This window comes from Ochlerotatus camptorhynchus, unplaced genomic scaffold (genome assembly GCF_037179485.1).
Source record: "Ochlerotatus camptorhynchus isolate MF236.1 unplaced genomic scaffold, CSIRO-AGI_Acam_v1.1 ptg000111l, whole genome shotgun sequence".
NCBI lineage: Eukaryota > Metazoa > Arthropoda > Insecta > Diptera > Culicidae > Ochlerotatus > Ochlerotatus camptorhynchus.
The window spans coordinates 40,098-54,422 of record NW_027040601.1 but is presented as its reverse complement, the minus strand read 5'-3'; the positions used below and the strand labels follow the sequence as shown (position 1 = coordinate 54,422).

General features: G+C 39.5%; 1 pseudogene; it reads left to right on the top strand.

Moving 5' to 3' along the window:
• Nucleotides 1-14,325, top strand: part of LOC135699499 (small ribosomal subunit protein uS5m-like) — a 47,023-nt pseudogene that overhangs the window by 13,829 nt on the left and 18,869 nt on the right.

Below are 14,325 nucleotides of genomic sequence, written 5' to 3'. Positions count from 1 at the left end.
CCGAGTTCTAGCACAAACTGGGTGTATTGCCCATAGCGAAAAATTATGCAAAGTTTCATGGAATAAAACGATAAAATCTGCTCGATTCGTCAGTTGGCGTGGATTTGCTATACAGGTTTTTTTTTTTCACAAATTGATGCGCAAAGACTCCATGAATATGGTTGTAACTATTTTCCCATAACGTTAAACCATTCAGGTATTTGCTTAAGAGTTTTTACCGATATAGTCAATGATGAGTACTCCAGGATATTTTGCATGACCTAGGACATCTCGTCCCGAAAAGGTAGTCACTTTTTTTTAATTGCTGGACCGATTTGATTTGATTTGATGCAATCCTATTGAACTTCGTCCCGATTGAACATCAGATTCCAGAGATATTAACAAGAAAGTTAAATTTTGCAATAAAACTGTTAAAGCGAGACAATTTTCCAACATAATGGCTCGTGAAATTCTAGGGAGTGTCTTGTCTACACAATTCTCCTCAGCATTCACTCCCCTCAGCTGCACCAATGCCGTTGGTAAGGCACATCATTAAGGCTAACCCATGTTTGTTGTTTTATGTGGTGAGAAACAACCTTACGAGATAGGAGTTTGTTGCAGAAGCCACAACAACAACGACTATGGCAACGGTGAACTCTTCGGGGACTCGTAGAACGTGATTAGCCTTCCAGAATGCTTGTAACAATAACATCTAACTCATTTACATCTTGGCTTTAAACCACCTTCATCAACAGTATCCATCACCAGCGAGCAGCATTATATTTGCCTATCTTTGTTACTCGGTAGGAAAACAGGCTGTCTAGTTTGAGGGATTTGTTCATCAGCTAAAAAAACAACACACTGTAGGAATAACACGTGCAGTGACAGAATTTTCCTGCATTAGAATCCGATAGAGCTCTTTGATGTTGACATTAGCTTGTTGTTGTTGTTGTGGTACAATGTAACACTTCGTTTCAATTTGTGACAGGTTCAAGTCTTCCTTCCTCAGTCGCAACCGAAAATGTCGAAACATATGCACACACTAGGCGTTTAAGAGAGAACAAGTTAAATTACCTACACGGCCAACAAGATTGACCCAAATTTGAGATTAGTTTTTTCATAAATCGCAAAAGTGCAGGAACTTTCCTTTGGTTTGTTTTTTTTTTCGTCGATCTTGTTTTCCGTGCTGAGCACCAATGCTACCGACGTGCCAGGAAGGCAGCTCCCACACCTGGACCCTACCTATCGACCCATCAACTCATGAACCGGGGACCAACGGCTTTACTTCCCATCCGAAGGAAGGCGTGATCAGAGATGTTATGCCTCAGAACATCCCGGCGGCGCCGACTGGGATTGAACCCAGGCCTACTGGGCATAGGCGTAGCCAGATAGGGGCAGGGGGGGGGGGGTGACTGCCCCCCCCCTAAACTCGGCAACACAAAGGCTTTCGAGGAAATGGCGTTCGGTGAAATGGCATTCGGCCAAATTTTCCATGGTAATTTTTTTTTCGCCCCTCCCTAGCTCGAAACCTGGCTACGCCCTTGCTACTGGGGTGAGAGGTAATCACGCTTACCACTACACCACCGGCGCCGTTAAAGTGCAGGAACTCAGTGACGAGTTTTACCTCATGTTTTCCTGTTGAAAACCTCAATAATCTGCCAGGAAATGAGCAAAATTGATGAAAATTTTACTCAGTCTGGAAGTAGTACCAGTTGAACTAATAGTGAACCCAATCTTGACTTTTCTCATGTTCAGGATTTTTTCCTGGAAAAACGCTGAGCTCCTGCACTTTTGTTGATTTATGAGTAAACAGCACTCAAATTTGGGTTGATCTCATTGGGCCGTGTTCTATTTCTCCCTCGAATAGTCAAAGGCTGGCAGCAAACTGAGTAGCGTCACTGAGTTTTGCCTTTTCCTGCGATGCTGACAGTAGGTGACTTAAAGCCGACGGTTCAGTACGGTGAAACGGCATAATACACACTACACAGAGGTGGTAGTTGGCAGTCGGAAACAATGTTCATAAGCTGCGTTTATTCAGTTACAGGTTGAAGCTAACAAAATGGTTTGAAGAGCGTTTCCCAACAAACAATTTTAGCTGCAGATTAGCTAATACAGGCAAAAAATGGTTAATATTGTTAATTTTTGCCTGTATAAGCCTGTCTGCAGCTAAAAGTGATTATTGGACAACTCAGCTTTTTCACTACCATTATTGTCCAAAATTAATTATGTGGTAGGGTAAATGTTGGCTTCGGCACCCATTGACTGTTTTCGGCAACCAAAATTTAAACGTTAATTTCACTATGTTTTCCCATCAACGCACTTCCCTGAATGTGTCCAAACGATTGTTTAGCCTTTCAGCTTCAATCTGATTTTATTTGAACGATCGAGCAATCCAGTAATGCTACATTTTTCTTCAAATAAAGCATACGCACTACAAAATGGGGTTGATTTCGAGTTGCCGATAATAGAACAGCTGGTTAACACGCAGTTCTAATGGGAAGGTTGCCGACAATAGTCACACTCACCTGAGAAGTTTGGAGCGTTGTAAAAACGCTTTCAAAACGTTTTGAAAAATTCTGTCGATTGGAATGGATAGAGAAGCAAGCAGCAGATAAATGTAAACAAACAGACACATCATATATGTGCGTGACGCTGAGAAAATGCTAGTAGAAGTGCAGACGCTGCTTAGATTGACGAGAATACGTAAATTCCCCTATATCAAATAATCTGAGATTTCAAAACCATGTTCATCGATGGTCATAAGCAGTGTTGGCAAACTCATCAATATGATATTTATTCACTCTCATACAATATCATGCTTGATATTGATTTTACAAGCTCCTCTGATATTGCGAGACTATTCACAACATGTAAAAATTAAGCTGACAATTGTTTTTCCTTGATTTGTTTACGTCGATCTTGTTTTGCCAATGCTACCGACGCCACTACCTATCGACCCACCAACTCATGAACCGGGGACCAACGGCTTTACTTCCCTTCCGAAGGAAGGCGGGATCAGAGATTTTATACCCCAAACATCCCGGCGGCACCGGCTGGGATTGAACCCAGGCCTGCTAGGGTGAGAGGCAATTACGCTTACCACTACACCACCGGCGCCACCATCATCCGCTGTTGCTTGCTTGTTGATTTTTTTGTCTACGAAAATGAAGCGTGATCTTGGACACTGGTGAGATTTGATCCCACCAGTCTTAACTGGTCTTAAGGGATGGATCAACTGTCAACATCTCTCCATTGAAAACATCCAGAAAAAGTATTATAGTGAAGAATTTTTGAAAATAAACGACTGAAAGAGAATCTTCAAGATTATAATGCTAATTGTTCAGATTTAAAAGCATGAATACATACAATTTATAATCAAGATTTGTAGCATCTTCTTATTCTTTTTTTCTTCTTATTCTTCGCATTTCAAGCTTATTGTATATCGCATATTAGTTAATTGCGTGCTCTCAACTTAGTGTTCTAGATGCAGTTCCACAGCTATTAATTGGGAGCTTTCGATGCCTGTACCATTTTTGCATTGGTATAATTGGGAGGCAAGCTCAATCATATTTCTATCCCCAGGGAAGTCGAGAAATTTTCCAACTCGAAAAATTCCTAGACCAGACCAGGTATTGAACCCAGCCACCTCCAGCATGGTGTTGCTTTGTAGCTGTGCCTTTACCGACTGAGCTAAGAGAGGCCTCGTAGCATGGAGACATTCAAATCAAAATATAATATTTTAAACCTTGTAGTATTTTCAAAATTTTACATTCTTTGTACTTTGTACTTTGTACTTTGATGAAGTTTCTTTAAAATCTTGGATAAAACCCCAAAGGGATTTTAAGAAACATTTAAAAACAATTCGAAGGTTTTTGAAGAACTCCTGAGATCTAAAAAATAAAACAGAACTTTAAAATCATAAAACAAATCTAAATTCTGAAATAGTGTCCTGAAATCTTGATGACAGTTTCAAGTTAAGATAAAAGTTTATAAAATCTTAAAAATTTTCCAAAGTGCGAAACATTTAAAACTACAACAATTTCAGTATGGACATCAAAGGTGTTCATGGATGGAAAGATCTGTTTTTTTCCCTGGATCCCATTTTTTTTTTCAAGCCTACGATTTTAAAAAAAATAGATGCTTACGATTTTCCATTCTTGTTAATGAACACATGCAACCTTATTATGAGTAAATTCGGAAACGACTGCAGTAGAAATTATTGTAAGGATTACGGCTTTTCAGTCTAACGGATAATCAAAACGCTACTATGTTTTATGTCCGACGTTTCGGCCTTGGGACTTGGCCTTCTTCAGGGGATCTACAAGTTTTATTTACAATTAATACATTGAACATTTAGCATTGTAACTCTAACATTATTTTTTTTATTTTTTTTTTACACAAAGACTCACATAAAGTTGTACCAACAATCAATACGAAACTAACGATTTTAAATTGGCTCACCACTTTAGTAGCCTATTGGTCCCAAGCAAACGATTAACGTACCCTATTCTAGTCGAAATTCTAGTACTACGCAATGTTTGTTTTGATTCACTATGAAAGTTTGACAGATAAAATGAGGGGTTATTGGTTTTACCTATGTTTCGAGGGGTGATTCGACAAGCTTGGGACCGAAGATAGTACCAGAGGTGAGCCAAAAAGTTGAGCACGTTATTTCGGGACCTACTTGTCTTAGAGTTATCTCTATGGTTGTACCGTTTTTCGTTCAGCGTCTGAAGCTTCACGATCGGTTGTCATAGCTTTTTTCTCGGTTCTCTTCCAAGATATCTGCAAACGTTAGAGTTAGTTTTTTTTGAAAGCTTAAAATACCTACAGCTTTTACCGCATTGGAGAGATAAATGCGTTGGTGGATATTCTGTGTTGTTTTCTTGCTACCTGTTTTTTTTTTTATATTACCACCTACTATGACACCAAAATGGACTCTGACATACATCGATACATGGTATAATACAGGAGAGCAAAATCGAGAGAGAGATACTATTTCTGATTCACTATTGTTGCTTGGGTATTGGTTTGTAAAAATGGGATAATCGTTGTTGGTGATGGGCTTCATTGGTTGTTGTGATGTTGTGAAACTGGAGATAGGGTTGACTCTGGTGGGGCTGCGGTAAAGGAATGTGGTAGTGGACCTGTTGGAATTGGAGGTGGTGGAATTGAAGGTGGTGGATGTGGGACATTTGTTTTGGTTTTGTGGCTCGACTTCATTATTGTATGCAGAACTCCTGAATATATAGAACTTATACCTTCAACATCTGTCCTATAGTTTACGGTACGTGGTGTATTGTATATGTGGAAGCATTCTAACATTGGTAATCTTGACGCAATGAAGGATCTGTCCATAATTTTGGCTTGGTCCAGTACAAATCGGTGTTTGTATTTTATACAGTGATCGATTAGTGCTGTTTTGTTGCCTATCTCGATCATTGCTTGATCATTGTGTGTGTGACCCGAATTTAGTAGGCCTTCAAGTTTGTTTACATTGGACTTGTGGCCACTTATTCGGGTTTTCAGCTTGTTCGTAGTCATACCTATATAGCATCCCTCACAGTTTCGACAGGGAATGTTGTATATGACGTTATGTTGCAGCAACGGCTCGACTGGATCCTTCACGTTTGTATATAGCATCTTGGCAGTGTGTATATTGCTGTTGGCAATTTTGATCGACGGATAGTCCTCTTGCAGACATCTGATGATGGAATTGCTCAGATTCGGAACGTATGGGAGAGATACATATTGTGTTGGTTGCTCCTGAGTATTTCGTTTTTCACTGTTGTTTCCAATGTTGTTAGTGTCATTGGTAGGGATAACACGGTTGACGATGCGATTGATCAGTGTTGTGGGATAGTCGTTTCGTCGAAGATGGAAGTGCACAATCTGCTTAACTCGTTGGTTATCCGGGCTCGATGTAAGTTTCTTAACACGTTTCGTAAAGTTCATGATTACGTTGACCTTTTGCTGCATCGGATGTAGAGAGTAGTAGTTGAGTAATCTCCCTGAGGCTATCGGTTTGCTGTACCATTCAGTTGATAGCGATTGGTCCATTTCTCTTGTCACGGTCATGTCCAAGAAGGGCAGCCGTCTGTTGTTTTCTTCTTCTACAGTGAACTGAAGATGTACATTGTAGTTGTTGAAGGCATCCATTGTAGACTGAACTTTTTCCTGTGGTAGAACCAAGAAGAAGTCGTCCACATATTTCTTTAGGAATGGGATTGGAAATCCTAGATCTTGAATCACTGTCACTAACAATTTGTTGAGCACCATATCAGCCAGGATTGGTATGTACAATTTCAGTTCACTGTAGAAGAAGAAAACAACAGACGGCTGCCCTTCTTGGACATGACCGTTACAAGAGAAATGGACCAATCGCTATCAACTGATCAGAAATATTTCTATACATCAAAAGCAATACTTCCGACTGTTGATTTTCAACAAGAAAGTATTGAAAAATGTGGTAAATGTCAAGCACTGTCCTAAAGCGTCGGAATAACTAACAAATCCACCAATTACGTACATGCATATGCTGCTTCCCCAACACTGTAATCAGAGAATCGCTAGTAGACGAAACAAGTCGAGGTGGCATTCGCTTCCGATCTTCGGGCGTGTGCGAATAGGGAGACAACACAAAATGCTCTCCAGAGTTGTAATCTTGTATCCAAACTTGGAAGCAGAAGTGCAAATGATTTTGATCGATTCTCTTAATCGACTTTCTGTTTAATTAATAACTCGACGGCAAACACATTAATTGATACGTTTGTTGTTCTGGATGATAGAAGAGCATAGCAGAAACAGTACGAAATAGGTTAGTGAAGCCATGGCCATCAAAAGAGGAAATCGATGAAGAGAATTGACTTTCACCCCTCTGCTTCTAAGCCCCTTAATTCAGTCATCGTCATAAAGCTACAATTCTGAATAATAAAATCATCTGTATCTTGGTAACGAATGGACGCACAAATAAGGCTAATACATCAACACTAAGGTAATTCACTGTACTTTAAGAAAAAAAATATCAATACAAATCATTTCTCTTCATTTCTAATGAAAATTCGCACTTTCTTCTTTATTCCTCCCATGAAACGCTGCATACCTCGGGAGTCAACTTCCTTGACACATTTGTTCCACATTTTAATCATCTGAATCGCGTCCCGAGCCGTTTTTCCACTTTTTTCAAGCTTGCGCTTCATTATTGCCCAAAATCTCTCGATGGGCCGGAACTGCGGGCAGTTGGGTGGATTTATGTTTTTATCGATGAAATCTACGTTATTATCGCGGTACCACTGGATGACTTCCTGGCCAAAACTTCACGGGACCTTTATGGGCTTTAATGTAAGGTGTACGCGGTTTTTGAGGCATTCTTCCTTGTACAGCTTCGAGTTCATCGTCTTATTCGTCACGAACACTTTGGTCTTTGCTCCGCAGCTGCATATCCCTTCCCAAATCATCAGCTTTTTGGTAAATTAGTCCATAAAATCAAACTTAAACTTCGCAGGAACATCTCCTCGTGCCGTCGCCATGTAGAATTTTTGGCCAGGAAGCTGTCCGAAATCCATTTTGACGTAGGTTTCATCGTCGATGAACAGGCATCCTTGGTACTTCGTCAAAACATGCTGGTAAAATTTCCGAGCTCGAGTTTTGGTGACGCAACTTTGCTTCGACGTTCTGTTTGGTTGCTTGCTGGCTCGATAAGAACAATATCCTGTTCGCAAACGAATTCTTCGAACGGTACTGCAAGCAGCAGTGTATTTTTGTGCGATTTCATTATCTGATAGTCCAGGGTTTGCTCTGACGGTTCTCAACACCTTCTGGTTCAGCTTGTGGTCATATGTTCCACTACGACGCTTACCTTGAGGCACTCGATCCACGCTCTTTCGCTTCCTGAAATGTTTGAGCACATCATACACGGTTGATTTGGTGATTTTCAACGTTTTTGCGATTTTTATTGCGGACCACGTTGGATTATCAACGTGGGTGTGCAGAATTTTTTCTCTCCTCTCAGCTTCCATCTGGAATCATTTTTGACTCACTGCACAAAACACCGTGAAATTTATACCACAGAAAGTGGGTGCCTACACAGCTAAAAAAAAAGTAGTGTAAATTTCCGTTACTATGATGCACATAAATGAAGCGTCATAAATCATACAAATTTACACTATAAATCGTGTAAATTTATGAGACATGTCATGCAATATTCCATTTATTGTATGCAACTTTCCACCTTTGTTTGCAACATTTCTTGCAAGCTGCTAGTTTACGTGAAAAGGAAGTTTACATGTATGAATGTTTGCATACATGGATGTTTACATCGCCAGTAAAATTCAGAATTTTTTGGTGTGTAGGTAAACAAACCGCTGTAAAATAATTCTTCCAGCGATCACTTTCCATGCCGCTGCAACACAATAAGTGTCGGATTCTAGCTGGACAGAACTTTAGCAATGTAAACTAGCATCGCACCGCATTTGGTTCTTGGGTCGAAGGACCACCAAAAAACATGATATTACACTATTTTCTAGGGATACCTAAAGTCCAATTAAACGATTATCGATTAATCGTAAAGATTTTTTCCATTTAAATATTTATTGAATTTTCAATTATTTGAGTGCGTAACCGACATCACCTAGCGTCTTTCTGCTAAAGGCTAAGATTTACCAACTTGTTGAGAGATGGAGTTTAACGAGAAAAATTTAAAAAGGGAGGAGCTTTAACTAGATGGACACTGATATTCTGCGGCCTTCCAACCTATCGCAGACACCATTTCAACCCCTGTCCAGCAGCAGGCGGGCTGAGACTCTTGCGAGTGCCCAATAATTGAATCGAAGAATATGGGATTTTCAGATCCAGCTGCCTACACGTCATCATCATCTTCCAAAGGCTTAAAGCCTGTACTATCATATTTCCAAAAGAGTCAAATTTCTGAACATGTCTTAACTAAAATGCGTATAAAAACGTTCTTTTCTGGGCAATCATAGTCATACTAAAGGGTATAAACAGAGAGAACCCCGCTCAAATTCCTATTACTACACAAAACACAAGCTCCTGCTGCAGTTAGCAAATAACATTTTTTATATAAGACCACGTAGTCATACGTCACCATTGCATAAAACCCCATAGGGCTGTCCCTTGTAGTTTTTTATGGAGGTGTTAGTTTACGTGAGCAAACTAAGAATTTCGTCAAATTGACGTTTGAATATTTATTTACATAAGCAGATACGTGCTTTTGAATAAATCATCAAAGAATTGCTGGTGAACATTGTATGTTTAAAATTATTACTATCATTAGGCTAATGGAAATATTAATTTAATAATACGTCCGACATCACTCAAAAAAAGAATGGAAGAAAAATATGAATGCATAATCAACTTAAATAATAATAAATTTAAAAAAAAAGTCTAAGGATTAACCACAGAACAAGTGACGATTTAAAAACGGGTTGATTTTTGTTTGGCTACTTAGCAATATATGTGTAAATAGGTGAATTTAGGCATATTTTTCAAATTTTATAAAAAATAACAATACCACTTTAAAATGGTATAAGGCTGTGCAAATTTCATTTAATTCTATGTCACAACCCTTCAGAAATTACAAAATATTACACAGATATGAATTTTCGGCAATCGAAACAAAAATGTGGTGCCAAATGACTTACCAATCTGACGTGACCTTCTCCGATTTGCATGGAACTTTGCATAATTGTTTGTTATAGTCAAAAATTCACATTTGAGCAGTTCCACGCCAAATGACGAATCGGAAAAACTCGACCTTCTTTAATTTTCATAAAATTTTACATAATTGTGTGTTATAAGCAATAATCTACATCCACTTCAATTTTTGATGTTTTAATCTTTTTCAAGATGCCGTCTATGCCATTTTTCAATAAACGGCCCGAAAAAGTCACTTCGGATCAAATTGCCGTCTGCACGCTATTTTGAGGCTACTCAGTGACTGGGTGGATCGCACTCATTTTTGCATGCTGTATGGAGTTGTCAAAAAATGAGTAAACTGGTTTTGCTCTGATGAGTGGGATCTACCCATATTCTGGGTAAATGGTTCTGATATAAACATTTCGGTTAGTAATGCCGGCAAGAAACGAAGACGAGGCAAGGGATCCGGACGTATTACTCCCAAGGATTTGAACAAAGGACAGGCGCCTGGTTTCGGTAAGGCCAACATTGTATGGCCAGGATTGTCAGCGCCGATTATTCGAGGTCACGGACAACAGCAGCAGCTTCCGGAAGATAAGGAGCGGGAAGCCAAGCTCAAGAAGATTCGCGATGGTGAACTTCAAACGGATGAAGCTCAGTCCCCTTGAGCGAGGTTGGCCTGGATACAAAATGTCAGCCGTAGTGTAAGACCGCCGTATGCAGTTGGAGGGGACCAGTTTGAAGGATTTGACACCAAACGTTTGGAACTGAAGACCGTTGTCAATATAAAGGGCAATCATAGTCGGAAGAGACGCGTTTCAGCAATGAAAGTGACAGGAAACGACGACGGTTTGGCAGGATTCGGATTCATCAAGACCATCGATATTAAGGCAGCGTTGCGACAGACAAAAAATCGTGCCGGTCAGAAATTGATGCATTTCGAACAATGGTCATACTGTTTTCCACGACTTCTATAGTGCTTTTGGTACGACAGATATTTTCGTCGAGCGTAAACCGGAAGGCTACGGCTTGAAATGTCATCGAGCCATCAAAGACGTTTGCGAAGTGATAGGAATGAAGAATCTTCGGGCAAAATGCGAGGGCTCGACTAATGTGATCAAGGCATTCTTCATTAGTTTGTTGCAAAAAAGGAATCATCAGCCAATTGCAGAATCCAAATGATTGCACGTCGTTGACCTTCGTCCGGAGAATGGTAATTTTCCGAAAGCGGTCGCAAGTCCAACCGCTTGCCGAACCCAGGATGAATTGGAAAGCAATAAAATCCTTGACTTTACGCAATTCTGCATGGAAGGTTCAACTGAAGAAGAAGAAGTGGCCTCCGTTCTACACCAAGTACCGATCCTACGAAATTTATCTGAAAAAGTGGGAGTATATGCGGAATCAAGATAAGGTGCGACAGAGACGCGGAGTGCAAGATGGGACCAACACCGGAGGACAAATAGAATTTATTGTTGGAAGGTTGCGACTAGGAGCGCATGTGAATAAATGGTTTTCAATTGCAAAAGAAATTATAATTTTCATAATTTTATTTTTTTAATTTTCTTCCCGGACGAAAAAAATTAAACGCAAAGCATTCATTATGGCGTTTATTCGTTTATATCGAAATGGGTAAGGTTTACTCAGTTGACAAATGTCATCATATGAGTAACCGTTACCCAGTTCCATCCAATAGCACGTTTACTCAAATTTGAGTAAAATCATGTTTACTCATTTTTGAGTAACTTCCCTTTTGGCTGAACTGAGTGATTTTCGACTCAAAAATGAGTAGCATCGAAATAGCGTGTGAGACAAAGTTGTAGAGAAAACAAAGTTTTGCTAGGAAAAAATGTCATGTTTTTTTAGCAATTAGGAGTAAACATTCTAATCAAGTGATAAAAACTCAAATATCTAAGAAAATATATCTTCTATTTTAAACTTTTTTTTTTAATTCATGAAAAAATCAATCGTTAAAATTGAGTGTGTAACAGGTATTTTAAGAGAGCTTTAAATTGTTGATTTTCAAATATACAAATCATTAAAATTAGTAAACTTTTTTTTTCCTTTGGTTTGTTTTTTTCCGTCGATCTTGTTTTCCGTGCTGAGCACCAATGCTACCGACGTGCCACGAAGGCAGCTCCCACACCTGGACCCTACCTATCGACCCATCAACTCATGAACCGGGGACCAACGGTTTTACTTCCCATCCGAAGGAAGGCGTGATCAGAGATGTTATGCCTCAGAACATCCCGGCGGCGCCGACTGGGATTGAACCCAGGCCTGCTGGGATGAGAGGTAATCACGCTTACCACTACACCACCGGCGCCGTTGAAAATTAGTAAACTTAGCAACGTTTAAAGTGTTGTCCGGAATCTTATCCAATAATCACAAAAAAAATAAAACAACAAAATGAGGTACAAGAACGAATCGGCGATTATCTCTTTTGCTAGTGGGGGCAAGCGAGGGGGACGAAAGTCCCAGATTTATTCAAATTTTTCCAAAAAGTACTCTAAAGTTTGATTTATTGATTTATAGTCGGAGAAATTAATTAAGTGACAGTTCACATCACACAACGCACTAAAAACAACTTTAGCATAATGCTCGATTATTCTACCACATCCAATATTATCGATGAATAGTGAATGAAATAGAATAATATCGGCAAGTACATGTTATTTTCATTCCGCCTCGAGTTTATCTTAGAAAATCTAAACTTTTAAGCATATTTCATAGAAATCCGTTTTATGAAATGTGAAGCGGATTACTTTCGTCCCCCTTTGGTGGCGAGGGGAAGCACCCCTCATCACCCCTTATACACGGATGAGTTTGGTAAAGGGTATGCTCGACCCGATTCGTACCTTCCGCAAAACTTTTCTTTGCTCGCTTTCCGCTTTCTGAATACAATGTTCACACTGGTGTACTAAGCGAAGCTATCAGCTCTATATTTTCTGATATCGACGTTTAGCATTTCCAACTATTGAAAACTTAATAAAAACATATGCTGGTAAAAATATGCTTCGTCAGCTAAGAAAGGGCTTATTCAGCATCTAATCAGCTCAAGCTGATTGTTGGGAATTAACGATATAACACAGATTGAGGCTATGCTCGGAAATCAGCAAAGTATTTACATGTACGAAAAATGATACCTGTGATGTGTTTGATCAAGAACCCAAATCACTTTCTGTTAAAAATCCCAATATATTTTCAACGATCATGAATCATTCCCTCTAGTAATCCTTCCTTTTATCTATATCAATAGAATTAATTAACCGGCAGAACGAGTTCCTTCGTTGCTGCCTGGAGCTGGTCTGAGCCCCCCTGCAGCTTAGCTCACAATCAGCAGTAGTTTGCCACTAATCACAGCAGATTGCTTTCAACTTCCCAGCAGTGTAATTATTGTGTGCTTGTAGGTTTAATTCTCCAGTAGATTGCATGATTGGAGCTCCTGTGGAGAAAAAAGTACCGAGTTTGCTACAAGGCGCGTAGTACGAGGAACTTCTTCCGAAATGGATATCTGGCAATTACTGGCAAACCACCATTTAAGTTTGCTTTCCAGGAGGCAGCAGCTTTAATTGGCACCGCTCGATTAGTTTGAGCTGGCTAGGAGAGGGGGAGGTAGCTCATCGATTCTTCCGGTTCGCCTCCTAGCATCGTGCTATAAGGTACCAGGCGATAACCAGGGTAGTTGATCGATAGCTCGATGACATCATTTCGTTGGCGTCTGCAATGGGAAATTCTCATAGCAGGCGTTGACGATGGGACGTTGCGAGTTGTTGAATAGCAACTATCGTGGTAACTCACCGATTACCTGTCGATCTGCCAAATTTGGAAAGACGTCTGCATTGAATTGTCTCATATAATAATATTCCGCCCACTGTATCACAAGAAATTGCGAGTAGCTGAGTGGAATGGAGATAAGTTAAGCATTGGGTACAGGACCAAGTCTCCCCTGGGTGGTGCCAAAAGATGAGCGCAATAGAATCATCAAGTTGCCATAAGGCACGGAATGAGACTATTGCATGGCTGCGTAGTCAAAGTCTTCCATTCGTTAGTCATTTCAGGTGGATTAGAACAGGTTTGGATTTTTCAGATATAAGATACATTCATACCATTGGCATTTGGTATTTGAGATAAAGACAGAGACAGGATGCGGAGGGCCCGCTTAGGGGGAGCGTAACCCATGTTATGGCTTCCATTTATTTAATAGTTCAGATAGGCTGGAAATGATAGGTTCATGGTGAGAAAATGTACCATATGGTGCCCGTTCACTGATCATTGCAACGTTGATGATTTCCTATAGTGACACATATCACCTTCTTAATGCTTCAGTATGCCTCAAACGATTAATTCTTAGTTGTTAATAGAACTTCCTTGATGAAATCGGCTGCTTCATGCAGACTGAGCAATTCTGATTATAGTGTCAGATTTGTTCTGTATACAGAGGAACTGGGAGGGCTTATTAGAAACTTATCACCAATAAAATAATGATCTTCTAGTAAATTTTGCATTTAATTTTATTAATATTTTATTTTATTTAAGCATATTATTTTTGTTACAGTCAATTTGCATTAGCATATGATACAAGAGATTTAATATTACTTGCTCGTTTTCGCGTAAAATAATCAATATTTATCTTACTTGTAATTACCTTTGAAAGTTTTTTTTTAAGTTTTTTTTTTTTTGTGATCTGAAAAT